Consider the following 26,192-nt stretch of genomic DNA (forward strand, 5'->3'; position numbering starts at 1 on the left):
TAAGTCGTGAAACTCAATGTTGTTTAATGTTGAAGGCCACCCCAGAGTCACTGTGGGTGAGTTGGGCGCCTATATGCATCCGTTTAATCAATACATAAGTAAAATGAATGAATGAATGAACTCACAGAATTTTGTCCTTAAGAACGGCTGTGCTACAACAGCATGGCCAATTTTGTTCACCAAAGCACAGAAATCTACTGCAGAACCCTTGGATTATAAACAGAGGGAAAGCGGAGGGGAGGGGGGGGCAACATAAAATCTGTGAAATCCAATTCACAGATGTCAGCAAGTGTGCGCAGAAAGAGGCAGAGATGTTTAACAATTAAGAGTAGAGATTTCCCTCCTCACCCCCACCCAACCGCCTTGCTCCCATGGTAACTCTGGCATGAGCATGCATCATAATGAGACAAAATAGGCTGTGGTAAACTCCGAGCTCCCTGCTGCATCGAAATAACAGATGGTGCGCCTCCACTCTACGATGATATAATAAAAAGGGGCACTCTTTTTACCTTCCTATCCCTCAAGGAAGAGTCACACATCGTGTTTAGCTCTTAGGTATTCCTGAGTTCCTTAAAATAAAAAAAAAAAAATCTTGATCACGAGCCTTTTCATCAGGACAAGAAGCAATGGATGGAAACCAATCAAGGAGAGAAGCAACCCTAGAACTAAGAAGAAATTTCCTGACAGTTAGCACAATTAACCGGTGGAACAACTTGCCTCCAGAAGTTTTGAATGCTCCAACACTGGAAGTTTTTAAGAAGAGATTGGGCAACCAGTTGTCTGAAGGGGTGTAGGGTTTCCTGCCTAAGCAGGGGGTTGGACTAGAAGACCTCGAGGGTCCCTTCCAACTCTGTTATTCTATTCTATCCCAAAGAGCGAGTCAGATTTAAATCCAAACCAGCACTGGAGAAATACTGGTAGTCCTTGACTTATGACCACAACTGGAACCAGAACGTCCATTCCAAACAAAGCAGTGAGTGAGTTGTGCCCCATTTATTACCTTTTTGCTACGGTTATTAAGCAAATCACCATGTCATGAAGGGAATCACACGGTTATTAAGATTATTAAATTAGTCAATCAATCAGAATAGAGCTGGAAGGGACCTTGGAGGTCTTATAGTCCAAACCCCTGCTCAAGCAGGAGACTCTATATCAGTGATGGCTAACCTTTTTGCCGTCGCGTGCCAAAAGCGGGGGGAGCACAGGGGTGTCACGCTAGCGGAGCGGGGGGATGAAGCCCCTACAATTTCTGAAGGCAAAGCTGTTCCACTGGTTAATTGTCCTCACTGTTAGGAAGTTTCTCCTTAATTCCAGATTGTTTCTCTCCTTGATTAGTTTCCATCCATTGTTCCTTATCTTGCCTACTGGTGCTTTCGAAAATAAGTTGACCCCCTCTTCTTTGTGGCAGCTCCTCAAATAATGGAATACTGCTATCATGTGCCCCTGTGCACGCGACCCACCCCACAATGGGGCTGTTTTTGCCCTCCCCAGGCTCCTGGAAAGCCTCTGGAGCCTGAGGAGGGTGAAAAACAGGCCTCCCAACTTCTGGTGGGCCTGGAAGGCTGAGCTAGGGCAATGTTCACGTGCCCACCAATATGGCTTTGTGTGCCACCTGTGGCATGCGTGCCATAGGTTCGCCATCACGGCCCTATACCATTTCAGACAAGTGGATGTCCAGTCTCTTCTTAAAAACCTCCAGTGATGAAGCCCCTACAATTTCTGAAGGCAAAGCTGTTCCACTGGTTAATTGTCCTCACTATTGGGAAGTTTCTCCTCAATTCCAGGTTGCTTCTCTCTCCTTGATTGGTTTCCATCCATTGTTTCTTATCTTGCCTTCTGGTGCTTTCGAAAATAAGTTGACCCCCTCTTCTTTGTGGCAGCCCTTCAAATAGTTAGTTAGTTAGTTAGTTAGTTTATTTGATTTGTATACCGCCCTACTCCCGAAGGACTCAGGGCGGTGAACAGCCAAACAATAAAATACATAAATACAAAAATTTAAAAACCAGATAAAATCAAATTAAATCATTTTGGCCCAGACAAATTAAAACACCCCAATAATTTAAAAACAGATTAAAATTTACATATTAAAAGAGGAAGGAGATTAGGCCAAGCCCGCTTGATGGAATAAAAAAGTCTTTACAGCGCGGCGGAAGGTGCGCAGATCCGGGATCCTCCGTATCTCTGCGGGGAGCTCATTCCAGACGGTAGGTGCCCCCACAGAGAAGGCTCTCCCCCTAGGGAGAGAGGAATACTGCTATCATGTCACCCTTAGTCCTTCTTTTCTGTAGACTGGCCATAACCAGTTCATGCAACTGTTCTTCATATGTTTTAGTCTCCAAGTCTTTAATCATCTTGGTTGCTTCTTCTTTGCACTTTTTCCAAAGTCTCAATATCTTTTTTGCAATGTGGTGACCAAAAGTAGTTTGGCTTCCCCAACTGTCTTTGTTTGTCGGAAGCCCTCTGGGAAGGTCACAAATGATGATTGTGTGAATCCAGGATGCTGCAACTGTCACAGACACATGACTGGATCCAAATTTTGATCACATGACCATGGGGATGCTGCGATAGCCATAAGTACAAGAACAGGTCATCAGTCATTTTCTTCAGTTCTAACTTTGAACAGTTGTTTAATGAATGGTCAGAAGTCAAGAGCCACCTGTATAGGAGTGGGTAACCCAGTAATGGCAAACCTTTTTTTCCCCAGGTGCCAAAAGCGCGTGGTGCCAACACCCATAATGCAATGCCCCCCGCAGGCCCCGCCCCCCCCACATGTGCGCACGACCCCCATTTTTGTGCTACCAGGCGTACCTGAAGCTTCCTGAAACCAAAAACGGGGGGAGCACCCCCCCACACCCCCATTTTTGTGCTAGCAGGCCCCGCTGAAACCTCCTAGAACCAAAAATGGGGCACGGGAGGATGCCGCACCCCCCTCATGCGTGCATGACCCCCCCCACCCCCCGCGAATGCACAAGCGTCTCCTGGCAGAGACCCGAAAATCAACTAGCTGGCGAGAGGCGCGCAGGCATGCATGGTGGAGTTGACCTGGGCATTGGTTCGCGTGCCCGCAGAGATGGCTCCATGTGCCACCTGTTAGACCTTGGGCTGTTAAAGGTGCCAAGTGAGACCCCAAGGGCACCATCTGTTGGCGCACGCAGGAGAATGAACAGCACAGATACATCCATGTATACCTCTGCACATTTCTAGACACACAGACAGACACACAGCATAAATCAAGGGGAGGCAAAAAGCATTTCCTTGTTCTGTCCAGGAAAGAGAACAAAATCCAATTCCTCTGAATGGAAGCAATAAACGTGTGGGACAATTTCAGGTTTTCCGAGTTTCACATTCTTTCAAAGATATCCGTTTGGTTGGGGGCTGAGCTGTAGCATTTTTTCCCTCACAAAGTTCACACGCTCATTTGCATGTCTACATGCAAATTGGATGCAAATGTTTCCAAATATGGACAGGTTTGTTTCCAGTTTTGCCTCAGCGCCCACAGCCTTTGCAAACCTATTTTTGGCCAGTATTGTGCATTTTTTATGGTTATTCTCATGAAGCCAAGCATTTTGTTAATTTTCTGGGGGGGCCCTCCCCTCCGATCCCCCCACCACCACCTTAGATGGTCACTAATCATTATTACTGAACTGCATTCTGAAAATTCAGAGAACCGTGAATTTCAAAAGACAAGCAAAATTTCAGGCTGTGCACCGATCCAAAAATGCAAAACCGTGAGGAGCAGGGGACAAAAAAAAATGCATTTCGTTTGCATCTGAATGCAACCCTAATGAAAGAAAGAAATTTCACCCCACCCACCCCCATCCATTCCTAGTGAATGGCTTTGGAAGCATCATAATGTGCAGCCTTTCTGTGGGAAGGATGGAGATACGATCCATTGATCGGCTGACAGACAGATGCCCAAGATATTCACCGTTTGCAAGGGCTTAAATTTTAGAAATCAGATCCTACTCTAAAGGAATCTACTTGCAGAAGTATGCCCTAATAGAAGAAAGGTGAATTGTATGAGGTGTAAGCATGTATTCTTTTCTTTTTTTGGCACCCTTGAATCAGTTTTTGACTGACTCCTAATGACTGCACAGACCAGTCCCTGAAGTTTTCTTGGCAAGATTTCTTGGAAGTGGTTTGGCGTTGCTTCTTTCCCAAGGCCGAGAGAGCATGATCGGCCCAAGGCAGTGGTGAAATCCAAATTTTTTTACTACCGGTTCTGTGGACGTGACTCGGTGAGCGTGGTGTGGCTTGGTGGGCATGGCAGGGGAAGGATATTGCAAAATCTCCATTCCCACCCCACTCTGAGGCCAACTAGAGGTGGTATTTGCCGGTTCTCTAAACTACTCAAAATTTTCACTACCGGTTCTCCAAACTGCTCAAAATTTCTGCTACCGGTTCTCCAGAACCTGTCAGAACCTGCTGGATTTCAACCCTGGCCCAAGGTCACCCAGTTGACCTCATGCCCAAGGGAAGACTAGAACTCACAATCTCCTAGTTTCTATCCTGATGCCTTAACCACCACACCAAACTGTGTTTGTTTTCCACAGGAACTAAGCCAGGGGAAGCTCTCTTCGTTTTATCTTCCCATGACCCTTGTAAGGTAGGTTTATCCATTGAGCTTCCTGCATCTCTCCAATCATAGGCTGTCAATTATACTTGGTAACCTATGGTTCTTGTACAAACCAAGTACAATAACAGCTAAGAATGTAAAAGCAGGGTTCCCTATGAGGGGGGAAAAGGTCAAATCAGTAGGGCTCATAGCATCAGAACAGGTACAGAAGAGAAATTTAAAGGTAAAGGTAAAAGTTCCCCTCACACATATGTGCTAGTCATTCCTGACTCTAAGAGGCGGTACTCATCTCCGTTTCAAAGCCAAAGAGCCAGCGCTGTCCGAAGACATCTACGTGATCATGTGGCTGGCATGACTCAATGCCAAAGGTACACGGAACACTGTTACTTTCCCTCCAAAGGTGGTCCCTATTCGTCTACTTGCATTTTTTACGTGCTTTCGAACTGCTAGGTTGGCAGAAGCTGGGACAAGTAACGGGACCTCACCCCATTATGGCATTAGGGATTCGAATCAGAATTAACAGCCTCTTAGGAAAACAAGTAAATCTGTTTACTGAACACTTTTATACCAAGGTGCTTTGGAGTGCGAGTTAGTCCAAGTAGCAGCTGTTTGAAACTTTAAACCAAATCTTTATTTTTCCAAGACTGAATTGCAACTGCAAGACAGAGGCCATCCCGTCTCAGGAAAATCACAATTTCTTTAAGGAGTTGCAAAACAAGTGCAACATGCATCATCTGTGTGTGCTAAAGAACCTTTTAGCCATGGAATCTGAAGCACAGCAAAGTCCTAGAAATGGGCCCTGACTTGCAACAACAAAACCAAAATTTGCCTCTTTTTGACAACAGAACAATCTGCTTCTCGAGCCACTAACAACTTTCTCCTTTTCCCCTCCTCCCTGATTGGCTGTGAACTGGGCCTGCTTTTTTTATTGAGATTTATATAACCACCCATCTCAAAGGTGTGACTTTGGGTGGCTTACAATTTAAAAACTACAAAAGGAGCAAAATGCAATCTCAAATGATACCAAAAGCATATAAACCTAACTTTAAAAAACAGTTCATGGTTTATTCTCTTAATCAGTTGTCGTTGTTGTTAGTTGCAAAGTCATGTCCGACCCATCGCAACCCCATGGACAACGTTCCTCCATCCCTTCCTGTCCTCTACCATCCTCTGGAGTCCATTTTAGCTCACGCCGACTGCTTCAGTGACTCCATCCAGTCACCTTGTTCTCTGCCGTCCCCTTCTTCTTTTGCCCTCAATCTTTCCCAGCATTAGGCTCTTCTCCAGTGAGTCCTTCCTTCTCATTAGTTGGTCAAAGTACTTGAGTTTCATCTTCAGGATCTGGCCTTCTAAAGAGCAGTCAGGGTTGATCTCCTCTAGGACTGACCGGTTTGATTGCCTTGCAGTCCAAGGGACTCACAGGAGTCTTCTCCAGCACCATAGTTCAAAGGCCTCAATTCTTTGGCGCTCAGCCTTTCTTATGGTCCAACTTTCACAGCCATACACTGCAGCTGGGATCAGATCTTAATCAGTAGATTAAGCTAGTATCAACTATTACTTGCAAATGAGAACAAGAAATCCAGTGATCAATGGGCAAGCTTTTTTTTTTTTCATTTAGAAAGTGAGATGAATTTTTGAAAAGTAAAAAATGTTATTCCTTGCAGCATGTCCCTAACCCTAACCCTACATTTACCAGTTAAAAACCCATTTTTTTTCTATTCCAGCATTTGTCATGACTACCTCCAAAATTCCTCTCCCTTACACACACAGACATTCAGACACTGAAATACACACAGATGTGTGGAAGCAAGATCTCTGCCATTGGGTAAAATAAATGGAAACTTCAGAGCATGGCCATCAGCAGGTTCTGACCAGTTCTGGAGAACCAGTAGTGAAAATTTTGAGTAGTTCGGAGAACGGGTAAATACCACCTCTGACTGGCCCTGTCCCCATCTATTCTCTGCCTCCTGAGTCCCAGCTGATCGGGAGGAAATCAAAAGAGATATCATCCCTTCAAGCTGCACACCAGAGATATTATTTTAATATTTTCTCACAGTTAAAAAAAAACTTTCTGTTAATAATGCAGACTCACACAAAAGCATGCCACAGTTTTTAGTGTTTATCCAAAACACTTTTTGTCTCTGTAAGGAAATCGATTTACTGAAATACTAGAATTAGTAGAAACTTGTCATTTGTTTCCTGCAACATATATATCTATGATATATGATGTCTTTATATAACTGCATGCTGTAAATATTTGTTTCCTGTGACACAGACATATATATTATGCCCTTTGTAGTTATAACACAAACATGCCTGGACTTCCTGGACTGTTATTGGGGTCTGTTGTGAAGTATCTGGTATTTGTCAAACTACATGTTCCACCTTTTGATCAGAGCCTTATCTCCACCCCCCCTGCCTAAGAAGTATCTCATCTTTGATCTTTGAGTTCCCTCCACTCCAGGGGGCTAAATAGCCAAGTGTGAACACAAAGAAGATGCTCAGGAAGAGATAACGCTAATGGTGCTAATCAAGAGGCTCTACCCTGTTCCAGGGGATACACAAACCAAATTCCAGGGGACACACAAATTGGAGGTTTATGACCTTCCTAAACAATATAAAAGGGATTCAAATTCCCTCTCTTGTTTGTAGTTCTTCCCTGCATGTATCTTATATGTGTTTGGAACAGCTAACCATTTAAGCTTGATCAAGATTAAATGCTATGTTATATCAAGCATCTCTTTAAGTTTCTTGTTTGGCATTTATGAGTTTAAACATATTATTATTGGACCTTACAGTCTCCATTTTTAAAAATTTTCTAAGACTGGTTTTATGTATCATAAGGAGAAACACGGGTTTTCTTAAATAAGCTGGCAGCCACCTATATCCATTTTCAGCTTTTAAAACCATGTTGCACAAAGCAATTTGTCAAATAATACTAGTTTGACTTTCAGCGCCCGCTCTTACAACTAGGAATCTAAATGTGTGTCACTGCAAACTCTAGCACATATAATTGATTTGAACAAACCAAGCCCCACATGAATTATACTGACTTTAGGCCTATTTAGTCACATTCAAAATCAATTTGAGCGTGCTACAAATAATCCAGCAAGAATTACTCTCACGGACACAATTGATCTACTATCAGAATTTGAAACCAGTCATTTATTAAATGCTTCTATAGATTTTTCAGCCAAGTGGATTAGATGTTTCTGTTCTTTTCTTCAGTAACAACAAAAGAAAACAAAGAAGAAAAGAGTCACATCCGAGTTATAAATTCAGCCTCTGCCTTGACAGGTCAAACATCCAAATACGTTTACAGAATGTCCAAATGATACGTAGAAAGAGGAAAAGAAATCTCAAGGCAACATGTTTCCTCCAAGGAAAGTGTCAATCAAATTGTTGCCTTGGATGGTTTTATGAAAACATACAGGGCACCGAGCCATTCAGGCAAAGAAAAGTTGTCTAACAGGCTCCCAGAATGCACTAAAATTGGGAGAATGAAAATGATTAAATGCTGGAGACACAGTGTGCATCTAAAGCACGGGTGTCAAAACTCAATTGCGTCACATGACGTATTGCAACGTTTTTTGCCTTTGCGGAGCTGGGGTGGGCGTGACCTGCGCATGACGCATCCGGCCCACAGGACACCAGTTTGACACCCCTGATCTAAAGAAATCAGAGCATTTTGACATCATAGCTATGACGTAAAATAGTCTTCCCCAGACGGTGTTTCCTTGTCACAGAAATTGCTAGGAATTCTGGGGTTGTAGGGGGGCTTCTTCTTAATGTAGCGTTGTGTCCCAACAAAAAGTTTCCATAATCATAACCAATAACCATAGAACAAGCCCAATTTCGTTCATAAGTCATGATGGTCGCAAAGCAGGTCACGACGTGACTGCCCCAAATTTTGGAGGTGTGGTTTTACTGTGATCATTAAGCTCTAGACAATTCACGTAAATTTACATTTAGATATTTGATAATTTTACATCATTGCACCCTTATGCAATTTATATCAATTACATCATACATATAAATATCACAGACACCCGTTCACACACAATAGTCTATTTAAAAAAAAGTTTCACGGTAGAGAAGGATGATACAATTAATCAAGAGGTTAATCCAACTGGTTTATATTTTAATGAAGTCTTCCCAAAGGGAAGCTTTTAACATGAATCCTGCATTCAGCATTGTGGCTGAAAAACTCTGGAGGTTGAACTTCCATGCATGTACAAAGGGCTTCCCATTGGAGAAGGTTATTCCAATAGACTTAACTAAATTAGGTCTATGGGAGCTGTTGCCTGGAGGAGATTATACTACACATCATATAACATCAAATGTCTTCAATGTGACATGGGAACACAGGAAAGAGGTGTGTTAGTGGCAGAAGCAGATATGCCTTTAAGACAATAAACTGTTGGACTTTATGGTTTTGCTTTAAGAGGCAGGTCTGGATATTTCCACTGAGCTAGCAAAAATACTACCTAACGTAACTATGTTCCACCCTTGGAGTATGCCCTGAATCACCAGCAACCAAAGAAGTATACAACATGTTCTGCTTTCATGTCACATAGAGTCAATTAGCGATCTGGGCAATGTTAAAGCAATCTTTAAAAAGTCAAAAACTGTATCCATGATAAAGAAGAAAGTAACTTCCCTCCTGGTTATCAAGAAACTGGGCCCAGATCGGGATGTATAAACAGAGGGGAGACGTGAGAACATGGGTTTGGAATTGGAAAACATAATCACTATCCAATCAGACAGCTCAGTCCCAAATATAATGTGCTGAAGACCAATGAGGAAAATTACACAGCTTGACACACTGTTTGATAATATATAAAGTATGGCAACTATATTTCTTTTAAACTTTCAGATGTTGACATCTGCACTTATAATACAGTGGTGGGATTCAAATAATTTAACAACCGGTTCTCTGCCCTAATGACCGGCTAGGTGGGCCTGGCCATGATGGGTGTGGCCATGGGGTGTGATAGGCAGCACTCGGCCTCCTGGACCCCCCTGGAAGCAAAAACGGGCCACGGGGGGCACCGTGCCCTTCCGTGGCCCGTTTTGGGCCTAGTAGGCCTCCTTGCAGCCTCCTGGGAGTGAAAACGGGGTGCAGGAGGGGCCGCGCCGCTGCTCCCCCCGCATCCAGTTTTGGGCCTAGTAGGCCTCCCTGAACTTACCTGGGAGGCAAAATGGGGTGCGTGGGGACTCCTGGAAGGGGTGAGGAGGGGAGGGGCTAGCCAGCAATTTAACAACCAGTTCACGCAAACCAGCTGAATCCCACCACTGTTATAATATCTACTATGGCTGAACCAAGTCCAAAGCAATTCTTCTTCTATCAAATATGGTTCCCCCCCCACACACTATATCAGTCTAACTGTACCTGTCATTTTAATGGGTTAATCCTACCGTAGGAGCAAAGCACTTTCTTCTTTAAGACAAAGCTAGCATATCAAGTTGCCTTAAATTTCTAAGTATCATTCCCCACCTTTTTTCAACCAAAGAGCCCCTGAGATGAAAGCCTACGCCAGGGCTGTCAAACTCCCGGCCCATGGGCCAGATGCGTCACCTGCTGGCTACGCCCATGCCCGGTTTAGCGAAGGGGGAAAAAGTCCCAATATGTCACGTGACGATGCCGTGACGATGTGAGTTTGACCACCCCAGCCTAGGCAAAGGAATTTGTACCCAGAAATCCTAAACTGTTCTATATAATCGAGGGAGACTATTTCAGAGTCTGAAATGGGGATGTATTTCATATATCCAATGAATCCCACTCAACCCAATGACAATGACCATGTGCTAAAACAAACTTTTTGGGCCATTGCAGACCTAATTCTAAGCTAAGAAGAGTTACTTGGAAATTGATTTAACGTTTCCACAGTCAAAGCACTCCAATAAATATTTCTGTATGAGATGAAAATATTTACATTGCTCAGGGCTCCAATAAGAGAACTGAAAATCCAACTTGGAAACAGAGATATAATGTTATACATTAACCAAAGGAGGCAAAATAGTGCATTCCAGTTGTTTTGGTTTACAGCTCACACAATCCTTTACCACTGGCACGATAGATCAGATTTAGGCAAGTTCCAGAACATCTGAAATAATTGAGGTTGCTTACCATTGAATTAAGTGATTGGCTTTATGTGTGTCAACCTTACATCAATGGAGCCATTCAAGATGGCCCCAAAGTCCATTCACATACTTCAGTCATCATAGACAATCCACACCCTGGTGCAGATACATTATTCCTCCTTGTTAAAACAATGCCTCCTGACTCCAATAGTTTTAACAACCCTATAAAACAGAGTAAACAGCCACTCTGTTTTCCCTCTCAATAGCCTTATCGTGCACACTACCTAAATTGGGCTCATAACATCACTCCCCTGAAGTGACTGTTTATAAAACATAAACTGCACCAAGGACATCATGTGGAGAGCAAGGAAGAAAGGACATGGATTTCCGTAATGTTCAAAGGGCTTGCTTAGCTTCCAAAAGGGATCCAACAAGACTACGTTCATCACAATACCTCTTGTGTACTCCCACCCAAAAAACTACTAGGGAAATTGAGAAGAAGGAAATAATCAAGAGGATGGAGGCTAAAACATATGAAGAATGGTTGCAAGAATTGGATATGTCTAGTCTAATGAAAAGAAGGACTAGGGGTGACATGATGTTCTTATATCTAAAGAGCTGACAAAAAGAAGAGGGGGTCAACCTATTCCCCAAAACCCCTGAAGTAGTGGTGAAATCCAAATTTTTTTACTACCGGTTCTGTGGGCGTGACTCGGTGGGTGTGGTGTGGCTTGGTGGGCATGGCTTGGTGGGTGTGGCAGGGGAAGGATACTGCAAAATCTCCATTCCCACCCCACTCCAGGGGAAGGATACTGCAAAATCTCTATTCCTACCCCACTCTGGGGCCAGCCAGACGTGGTATTTGCCGGTTCTCCGAACTACTCAACATTTCCGCTACCGGTGAACTGCTCAAAATTTCCGCTACCAGTTCTCCTGAACCTGTCAGAACCTGCTGGATTTCACCCCTGCCCTGAAGCAGGACATGAAGCAATGGATGGAAACTAATCAAGGAGAGAAGCAACCTAGAACTAAGGAGAAATTTTCTGACAGTGAGAACAATTAGTGAAACAACTTGCCTCCAGACGTTGGGAGTGCTCCAATACTGGAGATTTTTAAGAAGAGATTGGACAGCCATTTGTCTGGAATATAGTATAGGATTTCCTGCCTCAGCATGGAGTTGGACCAGAAGATCTCCAAGGTCCCTTCCAACTCTGTTATTTTGTTATCCCCAAATTAGGTTTTTTAAGTAGAAGAACTGTTGGTCTTCCCAAGCTTTGGGTGCAAACTCTCAATCCCTCCAGCTATTTCCTCTAAATTCTTTTCTAGAAAGAATAAACCTAACATAAAGTGCTTAAACAAGAAGAATTACATTATTAAATATAAATTCAACATTATGTCAAGATTATGTTGTGCACAGTCACCTGTTCTTCTTTCCAGCATAAAGACAAAGTGAAAATAATTATGGACTCCTAGTTTACATTGATAAGTTTTCTGGAGGCAACAACCAATATTTCTTCCAATGGGAAATAGTATCAATTTTCCTGAAGGAAAAATTGAGCAAATGTGATCTAGAATAGAATGGTAACTTAAATTAGCTACTGGATTTTTGCCTAAACTTCAAAAATTTCTCACCACTAATCACTTGGAGATTATCTTTTTTGATGAGAAATGTCTTGGGCTCACATGGGAGTCCCAAAATATTCCAAGGAAATTACTATAAGGTTGTAATTCAGTGTAAGATGGAACTGAAATATGGCTTAATTTCTGTTATATGTGCATGGGATCAGGAGGAAGGAAAGCTAAATGCTTTCTGTACTTGCAGAAAAAGCAAAAAGAATGGTGTTGCTAACTTATTTCTCTTGGCCCAACTCGAAAGGAAAATGAATTCAGCACACAAATGGTTGGGTGAGCAAATTGGATGAGGGGAAAAAGTACTTTTTTAGGGAATGCCCAGGATTCAGAATTTACTGCCACAGTAATTGGCAACAGCTACAGACTTTGCTTGAAAGGGTATAAGACCTATTTTAGAATCAGATTATTGGCTCAGTCGGCTCTCTTTTGTTGACATTGGTTAGCAAAGTTAAGACAGGAGTTTCTTGTAGATATTTAGAAATGAACTGTGGCCAAAGCATGTGCTTGAGCCATGCTCTTTTATGGAGCTTTCACAATCATAGGAACTATGTCACATTTAAACCTTTCCACAGCTGGACAAGATCAAGAAAGCAAGAACTACCTAGATTTCAAGGAAGCTCTCCTTAATGTCAGTCTTAGGGTGGATAGAGAACGTTGGAAATTGCAAGAGGAATTTCTAACCCTCATTTTATAGTGAGTTCATTCAGTTGAATGTGACTTTCGAATGATCTGAAAATGCTTCTTCCTTGATTTCTCCACACCTGGACTGAGTTGTTTATAAGATAAGCAGCAAAGGACTTGGTTCTATCTCTTGTTTGCTTAGATCTACTCTTCTTTTTTATGACTTTGCAGCTCTCACATGATTGATAATTGTGTGCAACAGCAAAAGGAGGACTTATTGCTATCATAGGAGAAACATAAATTTGGATTTGATGAGCTCTATCTGTTCCAACAAGGCCTCTCTTATGAAAGAACTGGCATTTGCATGGCAAACAAGTATAGTTGGAAATATAGTTTACAGGTTCTCCTTGACCACAATAGGGCCACGCCAGAGCATTTTTTAAAGTGGAAGGATAGTTAAAGAAGACATCAGGTGACCACAACGTTTGATCTTCTCTACCGACTTTGCTTGTCAAAAGCTGGCAGGGAAGGTCACAAATGGCAATTTTGTGACTCCAGGATACTGCAACCATCTTAAATGCACAATGGTTGTAAGGTGCCCAAATCACAATTATGTGACTGCCATACAACCATTGTGCATTTACGATGGTTGCAGTATCCTGGAATCACAAAATTGCCATTTATGACTTTCCACACTGCGACAGTTGTAAATGCAAGAACTGGTTGTAAATCACTTTTTTTTTCAGTGGTGGTTGTTTACCTTGGGTTACAAAACAAACGGTCGTAAGTCAAAGAATACAAATAATTATCTGCCATCATAGCGTAGGGCAGGGGTGGGCAATTGTGGCTCTTTGATAACCTGTGGACTTCAACTCCCAGAATTTCTGAGACAGCCAAACTTGGCTGTCTCAGGAATTCTGGGAGTTGAAGTCCACAGGTTATCAAAGAGCCACAATTGCCCACCCCTGGCCTAGGGCAACCCATACTTAAAATAATGGCTATCCATGTACAGATGAGTCTGCTGAGCTACCAGGCTACGGGCCTGGTAGCTCAGCAGACTAAAAGCATTGTGATTAACATCAGCTGTCTGCAATTACTGTAAGTTCGAATCTCACCAGACTCAAGGTTGACTCAGCCTTCCATCCTTTCTAAGGTAGGTTAAATGAGGACTCAGTTTGTGGGGGCAATAAGCTGACTTTGTATAAATATACAAAAGTATGAAGGCTATTGCTTAAAGCATTGTAAGCCGCCCTGAGGGCGGCATATAAATCAAATAAATAAATAAATAAATAAATAAATAAATAAATAAATAAATAAATAAATAAATAAATAAATAAATGCTGTTTTTGTTAAAGAGGGCATTGGTTTCGACTGATAGAATTAAAATGATTATCATCTCACATCAACAAGCCTTAAACTGAAATAAATTGGTTTCAAAACATATGCTGTTTGGATATTATAGAATCACCGAGCTGAAAGAGGCAAATTAGTCTACTAATTCCAACTCTCTGCTCAACGCAGGAATTTAAATTAACGTACCCACAACAGATGGTTTCCCAGCCTCTGGTTGAGTACTTCCAGTAAAAGGAAGCTGTATTTTTTTTCTTGGTAACTAGTACTACTGAAGAAGTGTTTACTACGGGGAAGTTTTTTTCCTATTTAACCAGACTCTGTTTTCTTGTAACTTAAAGCTGTTATTCCATTTTCAATAAAATTACTGTTGAAAGTGTGAGCCCAATGGCTCTTTTTTAAAAAAAAACTTGTATTTTTTTTTTTGCAGAAATATAGGTGTTACCATCCAGGAGGGAACAAAGTTGGAGGACACTGATCTTCTAAGAAGACTTTGCTGCTCTAAATAAATATAAATGACAAATGGACACCCTAACAAAAAAACCCACTGATTACTTTTATAGTCAAAGATGTGCAGTGTCTAATGTCTTAGATCACAGGTGTCAAACTCAGGGCCCATGGGCTGGATCCCGCCCGCGGGGTACTTAGACATGGCCCATGGGGCTGCCCTGGAAACAGCAAAGGACTGGCCCGTGGTGCTTTTGCCAAAGAAAATGGAGCTCGGGAGGGCCACATGTGGCCCTCCCGAGCTTCATTTTCGCTGGCAGAGGGTTTCAGGAGGCTGTGGCAGTTGAAAACAGAGCTTGGGAGCCTGTTTTCACTGGCACAGTGCTCGGGCCACGACAGGTGCCCCCGACATGAATGATGTCAATCTGGCCACACACATCCTGGCCACCACCACCCCGGTCCCCCAAGGTCAAACACAACCCTGATATGGCCCTCAATGAAATTGAGTTTGACACTCAATTTAGATCCTTAAAGATGTTCAGCCTAATTCTGTCTTTATTGTATAATACTTCCTCCTCCTATTTTTCTTACAACAATCCTATGAGGATGTTAGAGAGGGATTGACTCAAAATCTCCCAGCTAACTTTCACGCCAGAGGTGGGTTACAGCAGGTTCTGACTAGTTCTGTAGAACCGGTAGCGGAAATTTTGAGTAGTTCGGAGAACCGGTAGTAAAAATTCTGACTGGCCCCGCCCCCATCTAATCTCTGCCTCCCAAATCCCAGCTGATCGGGAGGAAATGGGGATTTTGCAGTAACCTTCCCCTGGAGTGGGGTGGGAATGGAGATTTTACAGGATCCTTCCCCTGCCATGCCCACAAAGCCACACCCACAAAGCTATTCCACGCCCACAAAGCCACACCCACAGAAACCCACCACTGTTTCACGCCTAAGGAACCACAAGAAGTCATCTGTTTTCTAGTCTACCTTCTTATTCACAGCACCAATTATTACCCTGTCAATTATGTAATAGACTAAGTGATATAATCTATAAAAGAATATTATATCAATTATATGATAGTCAATTAAAGGATTAAAACACCACACATTTGTACACAGTCGATACAATATTTTCAATGCCAGAAGCATGCTCATTTATTTTTAGATACTATTTTCATTCATTCAATTTTTGTATAGATGGTAAAGAAGATTCCTGAATGAATTCAGATGCAGAATGCTATGGTGAAGTTGGTATCAGCTTTCTACAGTTTTATTTAAAACAATATTTTTAATTTTTAAAAATGTCCTGTTGCATTATGAAAGTAAACTTTTTTTATTTTCTTATTTTAAAGGCTAATTCATTTGAACCATCTGATTAAGCAGAAGAAGCCTAGATTTCAACTGTTACGACCACTGGGATCACAAAATAACCAAGTCAGATTTTTCCTACCAGCAGGAACTCAAAAACTTGGTTCATCACATCATTCCTGTCTCGATAGAAATTCCCAACCAATGCATGCTCAGAATCCGAGTCCATTTTCATGGGCAAGGAAGAAATAGTTTTTGCAACTCTGGCTCCATTTTCTGTCCAAGATGCCTCCAAACCAGTGGTGGGTTTCAAAATTTTTTACTACCGGTTCTGTGGGCGTGGCTTGGTGGGTGTGGCAGGCGAAGGATGCTGTAAAATCTCCATTCCCACCCCACTCCAGGGGAAGGTTATTGCAAAATCCCCATTTCCTCCCAATCAGCTGGGATTCGGGCGGCAGAGAATAGATGGGGGCAGGGCCAGTCAGAATTTTTACTACTGGTTCTCCGAACTACTCAAAATTTCCGCTACCGGTTCTCCAGAACTGGTCAGAAGCTGCTGACACCCACCTCTGCTCCAAACCATCTTTAAATCCTTGGGAGTTTTCAAAAGTTAAAGAACTTATAAAACAAAAGAATGCCATTTTGACAATGTACACTCTTGAAACCAAGGAGACAATTACACTCTGACAGCTACATCTGAAGTGGTGAATTTTCTATGTATTCTTCACCGTTTTTTCAACAGGCGTAATGTGTCACCAAAAGAGTTTTGTAGGTTCTTTCTAAAATGTTGCACCTTTTATGATGTGTCTAAAGTGGGAACATAAAAACTAACGTCATACTTTTACATCCCAATCTTGCCGTAATGAGTTTTGGAGAACATTAAAAACCACAGCAAGAAAGCAAAAGCTAGACCTACCACAAAAATGCTCCCAGAAAGGTATTTATTGAGTAATTGTTCTGCCTCAAAGCATGGAATCTTACAAGCGTTACTGATGACACAGCGTCCTGCTTTTATGTCTTTATAGCTTCCTGTCTTAAATCTATAGCTTCTTCTGTCTGTCTATCTTACCACAGAAAGGTTTTATTTTTCAGAAGGAAAAATAGAACGTGCTACAAAATGCGTTGTGACAGAGAGTAGAAAGAGTTGGCAACTAAAAATGACATAATTGAAAAATAATCAATCTCTAATCTTCGAGACTGGCATTAATCTGGAGCGAGTCAAATAAATGCCTTTATTATGACATATTGTAAATGTTTCCTTATAATATGATGAGGACACATTCTCCTGTTTTTTATACAAGCAATCCTTGACTTGCAACCACAATTGAGCCCATAATTTCAGTTGCGAAGTAAGATAGTTGTTAGGTGAATTTTGCCCCATTGTATGACCTTTCTTGCCACAATTGTTAAGTGAATCAGTGCAGTTGTTAGGTTAGTAACACAGTTGTTAAGTGAATTAGAATTTCTCATTGACTTTGCTTTTCAGAGAGTTACAAAGGGTAGATCACATGATCCCAGGACATTTCAAATGTCATAAATATGAACTCAAGGTGCATCTGAATTTTGATCACATGACTCATGGCGATGCTCAACGGTTGTAAGAGTGAAAAACGGTTTCCGCGTTTCCCGAAAATAAGACCCTGTTTTATATTTTTTTTAACCCTGAAATAAGCACTTGGCCTTATTGCCATGCGCTCAAAAGCCCAATTGGGCTTATTATCAGGGGATGTCTTATTTTGGGGGAAACAGGGTATAAGTCACTTTTTTTTCAGTGCTGTTGTAACTTTAAACGGTCACTAAATGAACTGTTGTAAATCGAGGAGTACCTGTAGTTTAGGAAGTAAAACTCTTATACCACTGAATCATAACTGAATGGGGAAAATCAAGAAATGCTAGGACTTCATAGACCAGCAATGAAGGCATTGGAAAATCATCCAAATGCTATAGTCCCCCACCGTTTTCCTATTTACTTACGTATTTTGTATCTTATTTTATCTTATAACCCAATAAAAAATATTAACCCTCTCCTCCCCAAAAAATTCCCCACCCTTTTCCCATTTACTTGCGTACTTTGTATCTTATTTTATCTTATAACCCAATAAAAAAAGGTTAAACTGGAAAATTACCCAAATGCTTTGATGTGTCTATACGCACAAAGATCAGAATAATGTAAGCCGTGGTATTATTCTCTGTGACACTCTGATTGAAAGTAAAAATTGGACTTTAAAGAAACAGGATAAGAAAAGCATTGATGTTGGAGGAGCCGCCTAAGGAAACTGTGGGATGGCCAAAATAAATAAATAAAATAAATAAATAAACCAATGTATCACAGAACAAATCAACCCAGAGTTCTCACTCAAGGCACAAATAATCCTACTTTGGATACATTATGCTAAGACCCAGCTCTCTTGAAAAGGCTTTAATGCTGGGAAAGGTGGAAGGAAAGGAAAGAGGACGGAAGAAGGAAAGAGAAGAAGACGGCAAGCAGCAAAGTGGAGGGATTCAGTTTCAGTGGCAATGAACCAGGGGTGAAATCCAGCAGGTTCTGACAGGTTCTGGAGAACTGGTAGTGGAATTTTTGAGCAGTTCGGGGAATCGGCAAATACCACCTCTGGCTGGCCCGGGTGGGGTGGGAATGGAAATTTTGCAATATCCTTTCCCCAGGAGTGGGGAGGGAATGGGGATTTTGCAGTATCCTTCCCCTGGAGTGGGGTGGGAATGGAGATTCTGCAGTATCCTTCCCCTGCCACGCCCACCAAGCCACACCCACCAAGCCACACCACACACACCAAGCCACGCCCACAGAACCGGTAGTAAAAAAAATTGGATTTCACCACTGCAATGAATGCACTGGTGGAAGAGCTGAAGGACCAAGTTTAGGACAGATCACCACAGGGAAAGTCTACCTCTGTGGCCGCTAAGAATCAACCATGAATTGAATGGTGCATTATCAATGAATCCTGTTGTCTGAGCCTCTGGAAAACTTCTGTCCCACTCATGCCTGACTTGCAGAGATCAATTCTGCCCACATGTTGTGTTTCTGTGCTGGTCCAGTGCAGTAACTGAACTCTGAATCAAAAAGATTCTGGGTTTTCAGTTCAGTAAGTCACCTCCAAAAACATCAAGAGATCGTTCTTTGCTTCTGCACAATATTAACGGTATGATTAAGATTTCTATAATATTAACAAGAAAGATTCTAATCCCAAGTGGCAGATCAAAATGAATGTTCGCCCAAAGTTTTATTAATTAAGAAAAACAAGTTTTACAAAAACCTGGGGGAGGGGGCTGTTCCAGAAGAGGACAACATTGAGAACATCTGATTTTTGGGGTGGGGGGTGGGATGTCCCTGCAGATGACATTCCCTTGGCAACAGACTCATCTCAATAGATTCACTGAAGGCCTGAACCATATTGATGGATGTGTATACAGAGACAGGAGAAGAGAGAGGGAGGAACGGAGAGGACGCAAAACGAGAGAGGGGAGGGGGAAGAGGAGAGGAAAGGAAAGGAGAGGGGGGAGAGAGAGAGAGAGGAGAGAGGGAAAGAGAGAGAAAATTTTGGGAATCTTTGGGGATAAAAAAGACTGGTAAGCAGTGCAACTCCTGGAGTAGAGGAATTAATGGATGAATCTAGGTGCACTCATAACTACTTAGGCAGCCATCTGTTCCGCTCGCTTTAACTAAGTCTTGAAAGGCAGCCCAATTTGAAGCAAAGTGTGGCAGGAGTCCACACATGAAGCGACACGAAGTGACTGAGTACAGGTTGTCCTCGACTTACGACCACAATGGAACCCAAAATTGCTTTTGCTAAGCGAAACATTTATTAAGTGAATTTTGCCCCCTTGTATGACCTTTCTTGCCCCAGTTGTTAAATGAATCACTGCAGTTCTTAAGTTAGTAACACGGCTATTAAGTGAATCTGGCTTCCCCATTGGCTTTGCTTGTCAAAGAAGGTCGCAACAGGACCCCAGGACAGTGCAACCGTCATAAATATGAGTCAAGTTGCCACGTGTCTGAATTTTGGTCACGCGACCATGGGGATGCTGCAATGGTCTTAAGTGTGAAAAATGGTCATAAGTCACTTTTTCCAGTGCCCTTGTAACTTCAAACGGTCACAAAACAAACTGTTGTAAGTCGAGGACTACCCGTATAGCACCTCCTGCCCAGTGGTGGGTTTCAAAAATTTTACTACCGGTTCTATGGGTGTGGCTTGGTGGGTGTGGCATGGGAAGGATACTGTAAAATCTCCATTCCTACCTCACTCCAGGGGAAGGATACTGTAAAATCTCCATTCCTACCCCACTCCAGGGGAAGGTTACTGCAAAATCCCCATTTCCTCCCGATCAGCTGGGACTCAGGAGGCAGAGAATAGATGTGGGCGGAGCCAGTCAGAATTTTTACTACCGGTTCTGTGGGTGTGGCTTGATGAGTGTGGCATCGCTTGGTGGGCATGGCTTGGTGGCCGTGGCAGGGGAAGGATACTGCAAAATCACCATTTCCTCCCGATCAGCTGAGACTTGGGAGGCAGAGAATAGATGGGAGCGGGGCCAGTCAGAATTTTTACGACCAGTTCTCCAAACTACTCAAAATTTCCGCTACCGGTTCTCCAGAACTGGTCAGAACCTGCTGACACCCACCTCTGCTCCTGGCCGGGAAAGAGAACTGGCACATCGCAGTCTTTTGGCTTTCATCATATATGCAAAGAGTCACTGGGCTGAGATGGGCGGCTACAGAAATGGAATAAAACAAACAAACAAACAAAACCCGTTCACAGCTTCCAAATCTATTCTTGTAAGATTACGCACATTGCAAACCAGTTTTGACAGAAGAGCCCAAGATGCATCATCATTCAGCCTCTGAATTCAGGAGGCCTTGTGCATAGCTACTAACGCTTTCGTTTCAGCCACGTCATTCAATTATTACCTCTAACTGGTTGATACTGGAGGTGGGTGACTGTTTTTGTTTGGTTTGGCTTTCTAACGGCTTAGCAAGCCTGGTTAGTTTGGTGCTGAGCAAACTGAGTGAAACTCTGAATGTTGCCAGGCTCTTTCGAAGCAGCCTAAAACTGAACAGGATTCTTTCCAAACACAAATTTTCAGAGAGTTCCTTTGGCAAAATTCAATAAAAAGGAAGGAATGTGGCTACCAAAAAAAAACCCTATCAATTGAACTACTCTCCAGTAATTAAGTTAACCAAGATTGATTAATTATTTTGAATTATATGGCCACCCATCTCACATTAATGACTCAGAGAGGAAGCATAAAATCAGTCCAATCTGCTGTAACTCCAACCCCCGAGGCCGACTTATCGGAGGGAGAAGGCTCCGAACTTGAAGGAGAGGAGTTGGCCAGGCCTCCCTCTCCAGGACCCTCCTCTTTGACAATGCCTCAGGTGTCTCCCGAAGGAGAAGAGATTGGCCAGGAGCCAGGTATCTCCTCGCATTCGGACAGTGACGGAGATAAGTCTTGGCTGGATCCACGCCAGCGTCGGAGACAGGCGCACACAACAGAAAAGGAGGCGTGCCAGAGATTAAACTGAGTCACTGGACCACACCCCACAGGGGATAAAAGGCCATTCAGACTCTGTGATGGACAAAACTAACTATTAGCGAGTCACAATGTATCTTTGAAACAACATTATCTGCCTTGGATTTAATACGGACTGGACTTGACAATTCTTGAACTGTGTGTATCTTGTTTGGGTTTATCTGACGGAGGAACAACCCCTCCCTTTATGAGTAAAGTTCTTGGCAAGCAGCTACTGGGTTGCTGCCAATCCTCTTATCGAAAGAATTTGTTGTCTGCCAGTTTTATTTAACCCCTGACTGTCTGTTTGTGTGCGTGTGTGAGACGGGGACAGAACACAATCTTCCCATCCTGCTTACAATCTTTTTGGACTGTTGCCTTCTGGCAGAAGATACAGAACAATTAAAACTCAGACCACATGTTTTCTGAACAGTTTTTACCCAGAACTATAATTGCACTCAACAATGAACTAAAGGGCCACCATCACTGAGCTGTTGGACAGCATTACTTGGTCCGTTGTGTGGATGTTTGGGTGGTTTAGGGGTGGGGAATCATGGTGGGCGGGAGTGTGTTTGGGGATTGTTATGTATGTTGGACCTGGTCTTTGGGTGTTAAATGAATTTCATTGTATGGGTATACTGTGTATGCACGTACAATGACAATAAAGTTATTATTTTATTTTTTATTTTAGGTTATTTTATTTTAGGTAACATGTGGAACTTAAAATTAAGGTGTGGAGCCTTCTTGCTATAGATCAAGGGTATCCAACCTCGGCAACTTTAAGACCTATGGACTTCAACTCCCAAAATCCCCTAGTCAGGAATTCTGGGAGTTGAAGTGCACAAGTATTAAGGTATCCAGGTTATAGATTATTGGAATGGACATAACACAGGTCTGTGATGCTTGGTTTGACAGTTATTTCCCACTTAACCAAGTGCTTTACTTATTCATTTGATTTATAACCTGCCTTGTTTTCTAGGCAACACATAAAACACATTGCCCTCCAGTCACACAGAACATGGCCCTCAAAGATGGGTGAGGTAATCTCTCAAAGCCCTCAGCATCAAATCAGATTAAGATTAAGCACACGGTTTGGCCCCAAGTGGGTCCCCCATTAACTCAGGATTCTGTTTTAGATTCAACTGTACATGCATAAATAGTAGCAACGCGAGACAGATTATCAAAAGAGCCTTGGTGGTGCAGCGGACTAAAGTGCTGTTAAGTAGCACTTAGCTGCCAGCTACTTGCAATTACTGTGAGTTCAAATCTCACCAGGCTCAAGGTTGACTCAGCCTTCCATCCTTCCGAGGTAGGTAAAATGAGGATCCGGATTGTGAGGGCAATAAGCTGACTTTGTATAAAAAAGAAGACCAGGCTATCTTCGGGACCGCCTTCTACCACACAGCTCCCAGCGACCGGTAAGATCCCACAGAGTCGGTCTCCTCTGGGTCCCGTCAGTTAAACAATGTGGCTGGCGGGCCCGCAGGGCAGGGCCTTCTCTGTGGCTGCCCCGGCTCTCTGGAACCAATTACTTCCTGAGGTCCGGACCGCCCCCACCCTATTGACCTTCTGCAAAGCGGTGAAGACCTGGCTCTTCCGACAGGCCTGGGGCCGTTGATCTCCTTATAATGATCTTGTGAGACCTGGCCACAAATTGGAGTGCATGTGTTTTAACGTTTTTAAAGTTTTTAATGTTTTAATGTTTTTCTTTTTAACAATTTTATGGGATTGTTTGCATTGTTTTATTCTTTGTTGTAAGCCGCTCAGAGTCCCTTGGGAGTTGGGCGGCATAGAAATGCGACTAAATAAGTAAGTAAGTAAGTAAGTAAGTAAGTAAGTAAGTAAGTAAGTAAGTAACACTGCTTAGGGGGAGCCAAAAGCACTACTAAGCAGGTATATATACAAAAGTATGAAGGCTATTGCTTAACACATTGTTAGCCGCCCTGAGTCTCTGGAGAAGGGCAGCATATAAATCGAACCAATAAATAAATAAATAAAAGACTAAGAGGGGTCAAAGGGAGCACTTACAGCCATGAAAGTCTCATTAAAGAGTAGCCCAGCATATCTGAATGACCTTGTGTCTAAATATGGCTTAACAAGCAACAGCTCAATTAAGGTTGTTTGCCTGATATAGCTGGATTTACCTTACAACCAGATTAGGCTCAATGGCTACCAGGCAAGGTAGCTGGATTTTCCAATGTAAAGTCTGTGAGCTCATCACTTGAAAGAAACATTTACTGATTGTGCAATCATTGGCATATGAACCCTCCAAGCCCAATTTTTCAAGCTTTGAGAGGTATGGGCTTCAATTCCCAAAATTCCACAGCCAAATTGTTGGTTGGGGAATTCTTGAGAGTTGAAGTCCACACCTCTTGTAGCTGTTGACGTTGAGAAATACTGCTCCAGAGCACAAGGACTAGTCCTTGCCAGGTTCCTGACCTTCTCTGTCTTATTTTACCCTGTGACTAGATTGGTTCAATTGATAAAAGTCAAACCAATTTACTGACTCCTCTTCCATGATGCACTGTTTCGCCCAGTTAAAAGTTACAGACACAAGAGTTTTAGTAGAAATAGCTCTTATTTCCTCCCTGCTGGTGGAAATTCCCTGGTCACATCTAGAGACCTCTTGGAACCAGATAACATGCCAGACATTCCCCAACAATAATACTTACACAATATTTTTCTTTCAAAGTTCAAACTGCTTTGCATACAAGGTGCCCTAACAACTCCCAAAGCTAGTCAACTATTATTATCCCATAATAAACATGAGGAAGAATTGCTTATGGTGGGTTACATAAGGCTATTTGTCAACTACATTTTCAACCTGCAAAGAAAGATATATATATATATATATACACACATACATACATACATACATACATACATACATACATACATACATATTTCTCTTTAGCCAGGTTCTACCTACGTAAACCAAGATATTATGCATTACGTAGGTAGAACCTGGCTAAAGAGAAATACGCATAAAACCTACGAAAAAGAAAAAAAAACATATATTTTTGCATATTATATGCAAAACATATTTGCATATTATCTGAACAATAACAAAAGTGCTTCAGGTGGCTTCAATCTCAAAAGGGTATAAAAGGGGTAGCTAAGAGCATCAGTAACAAAACCCAACACAGGCAGGCCTCAAAGTTATGACTGCTTGTTCAGTGATCATTTGAAGTTATGACAATGCTGAATGAGGGCACTTATAACCTGTCCCTGAAGTTATAGACATTGCAGTGCCCCTGCAGTCACATGACCACAAACTGGGCAGCTGGCAAGCCATTTGCATTAACGATTGGTTGCCAAACACCCTGTGTTCATGTGATGGACATTTGCAACATTCCCTGACAGTTTCCCCAGAAAATCATTGGGGAAGCCAGCAGGGAAGATTGCGAGTCACTGGGGCAAGCCTCCGCACCTTGGCCTTTCTGATTGTATGCATCCTCGTCCTCTTTCCCTGGCCTTTAGGAGCTCATGCTGCACCAAACACTGTTTTCCCTGACTTACACGTGGCCTTCTCCATCCCCCTGAGACACCCCCTGCATTCCTTAACTGGGACTTCCTCCACTTCCACATTTTCTGAATAGTTTTTATCCCAGAACTATAATCGCACTCAACAATGAACTAAAGGGCCACCATCAGTGAGCTGTTGGACAGCATTACTTGGTCTGTTGTATGGATGTTTGGGTGGTTTAGGGGCAGGGAATTTGTGATGGGTGGGGGGGTGTTTGGGGATTGTTATGTGTATTGGACCTGGTCTTTGGGTGTTAAGTGAATTTTGCTGTATGGGTATACTGTGCATATACGTACAATGACAATAAAGTTATTATTATTATTCCAGCTTAAGATACAACAATAACTGAGACTTCCTGAACTGTCATTACTAAGCAATGTGGCCATATGACATCAGGCTTTATAACCACATCGGTTAGCAACAGCAACCCCAGTTTCAATTGCCGTTGTAACTTGAGGACTACTTGTACAATATTGTAAGTACAGATAAGACATTACCATAACAACATCACACATTTTACCAATCTACTTCTATGAAACGTAATTAAACAGCCTCTAAAGGTTTTCCAAACCAGCTGAACATTAACATGCTCTGCAAAGGCCATAAAGTGGGAACTATTCTTATGGTATGGCCTATGAACCCCAAAGAAACTGCATCAGAGAGCAAGAATGATATAAATCACAGCATTTTTTATTAATTTCTAGCTTGCATTCTTTAGGGAGACAAAACTCACAACTGCTTACACAAAATAAAATCCATTGTCCATTATCACACAACAACGTCAACATCACAACATACACACCTGGCTCCAAAGATGTCCTTTTTGGCAAGGTCTATTCCAGCTACGACTTTAACTCGAAGGACACGAGATTCTTCCTGTTGTGTAGGGAAAGAAAAAAAAAAGAGCAAATTTAATTTTCATTCATCATGTTTGTATCTCACAATGCTAGCAGTATTTAAATTGTATCAGGAAGCTGTTTCAAATATAATGTCCCTCATATATTGTGGAAATTATAATAAAGGTAACACATATTTGGTTCTAGACATCCTAACAGCAGCTAGGATCGCATATGCACAATGTTGGAAAAACCCAGAAACCCCTGCAGATGATATTATAATCAAAAAAA

General features: G+C 42.3%; 1 long non-coding RNA gene across 1 annotated transcript in view; it reads right to left on the bottom strand.

The window, feature by feature from the left end:
• LOC139313350 (uncharacterized) overlaps positions 1 to 25,934 on the bottom strand; it is a 66,476-nt gene extending 40,542 nt beyond the window's left edge. The window contains exon 1 of the long non-coding RNA XR_011600090.1: positions 25,868 to 25,934. This is a non-coding gene — a long non-coding RNA (uncharacterized lncRNA). The remainder of the gene's footprint in view (positions 1 to 25,867) is intronic.
• Between the last annotated feature and the right edge of the window lie 258 nt (positions 25,935 to 26,192).

The sequence above is a fragment of the Pituophis catenifer genome, unplaced genomic scaffold, assembly GCF_029215685.1.
Source record: "Pituophis catenifer annectens isolate HBS135680 unplaced genomic scaffold, rPitCat1.0.hap2 SCAF_2, whole genome shotgun sequence".
Taxonomy (NCBI): domain Eukaryota; kingdom Metazoa; phylum Chordata; class Lepidosauria; order Squamata; family Colubridae; genus Pituophis; species Pituophis catenifer.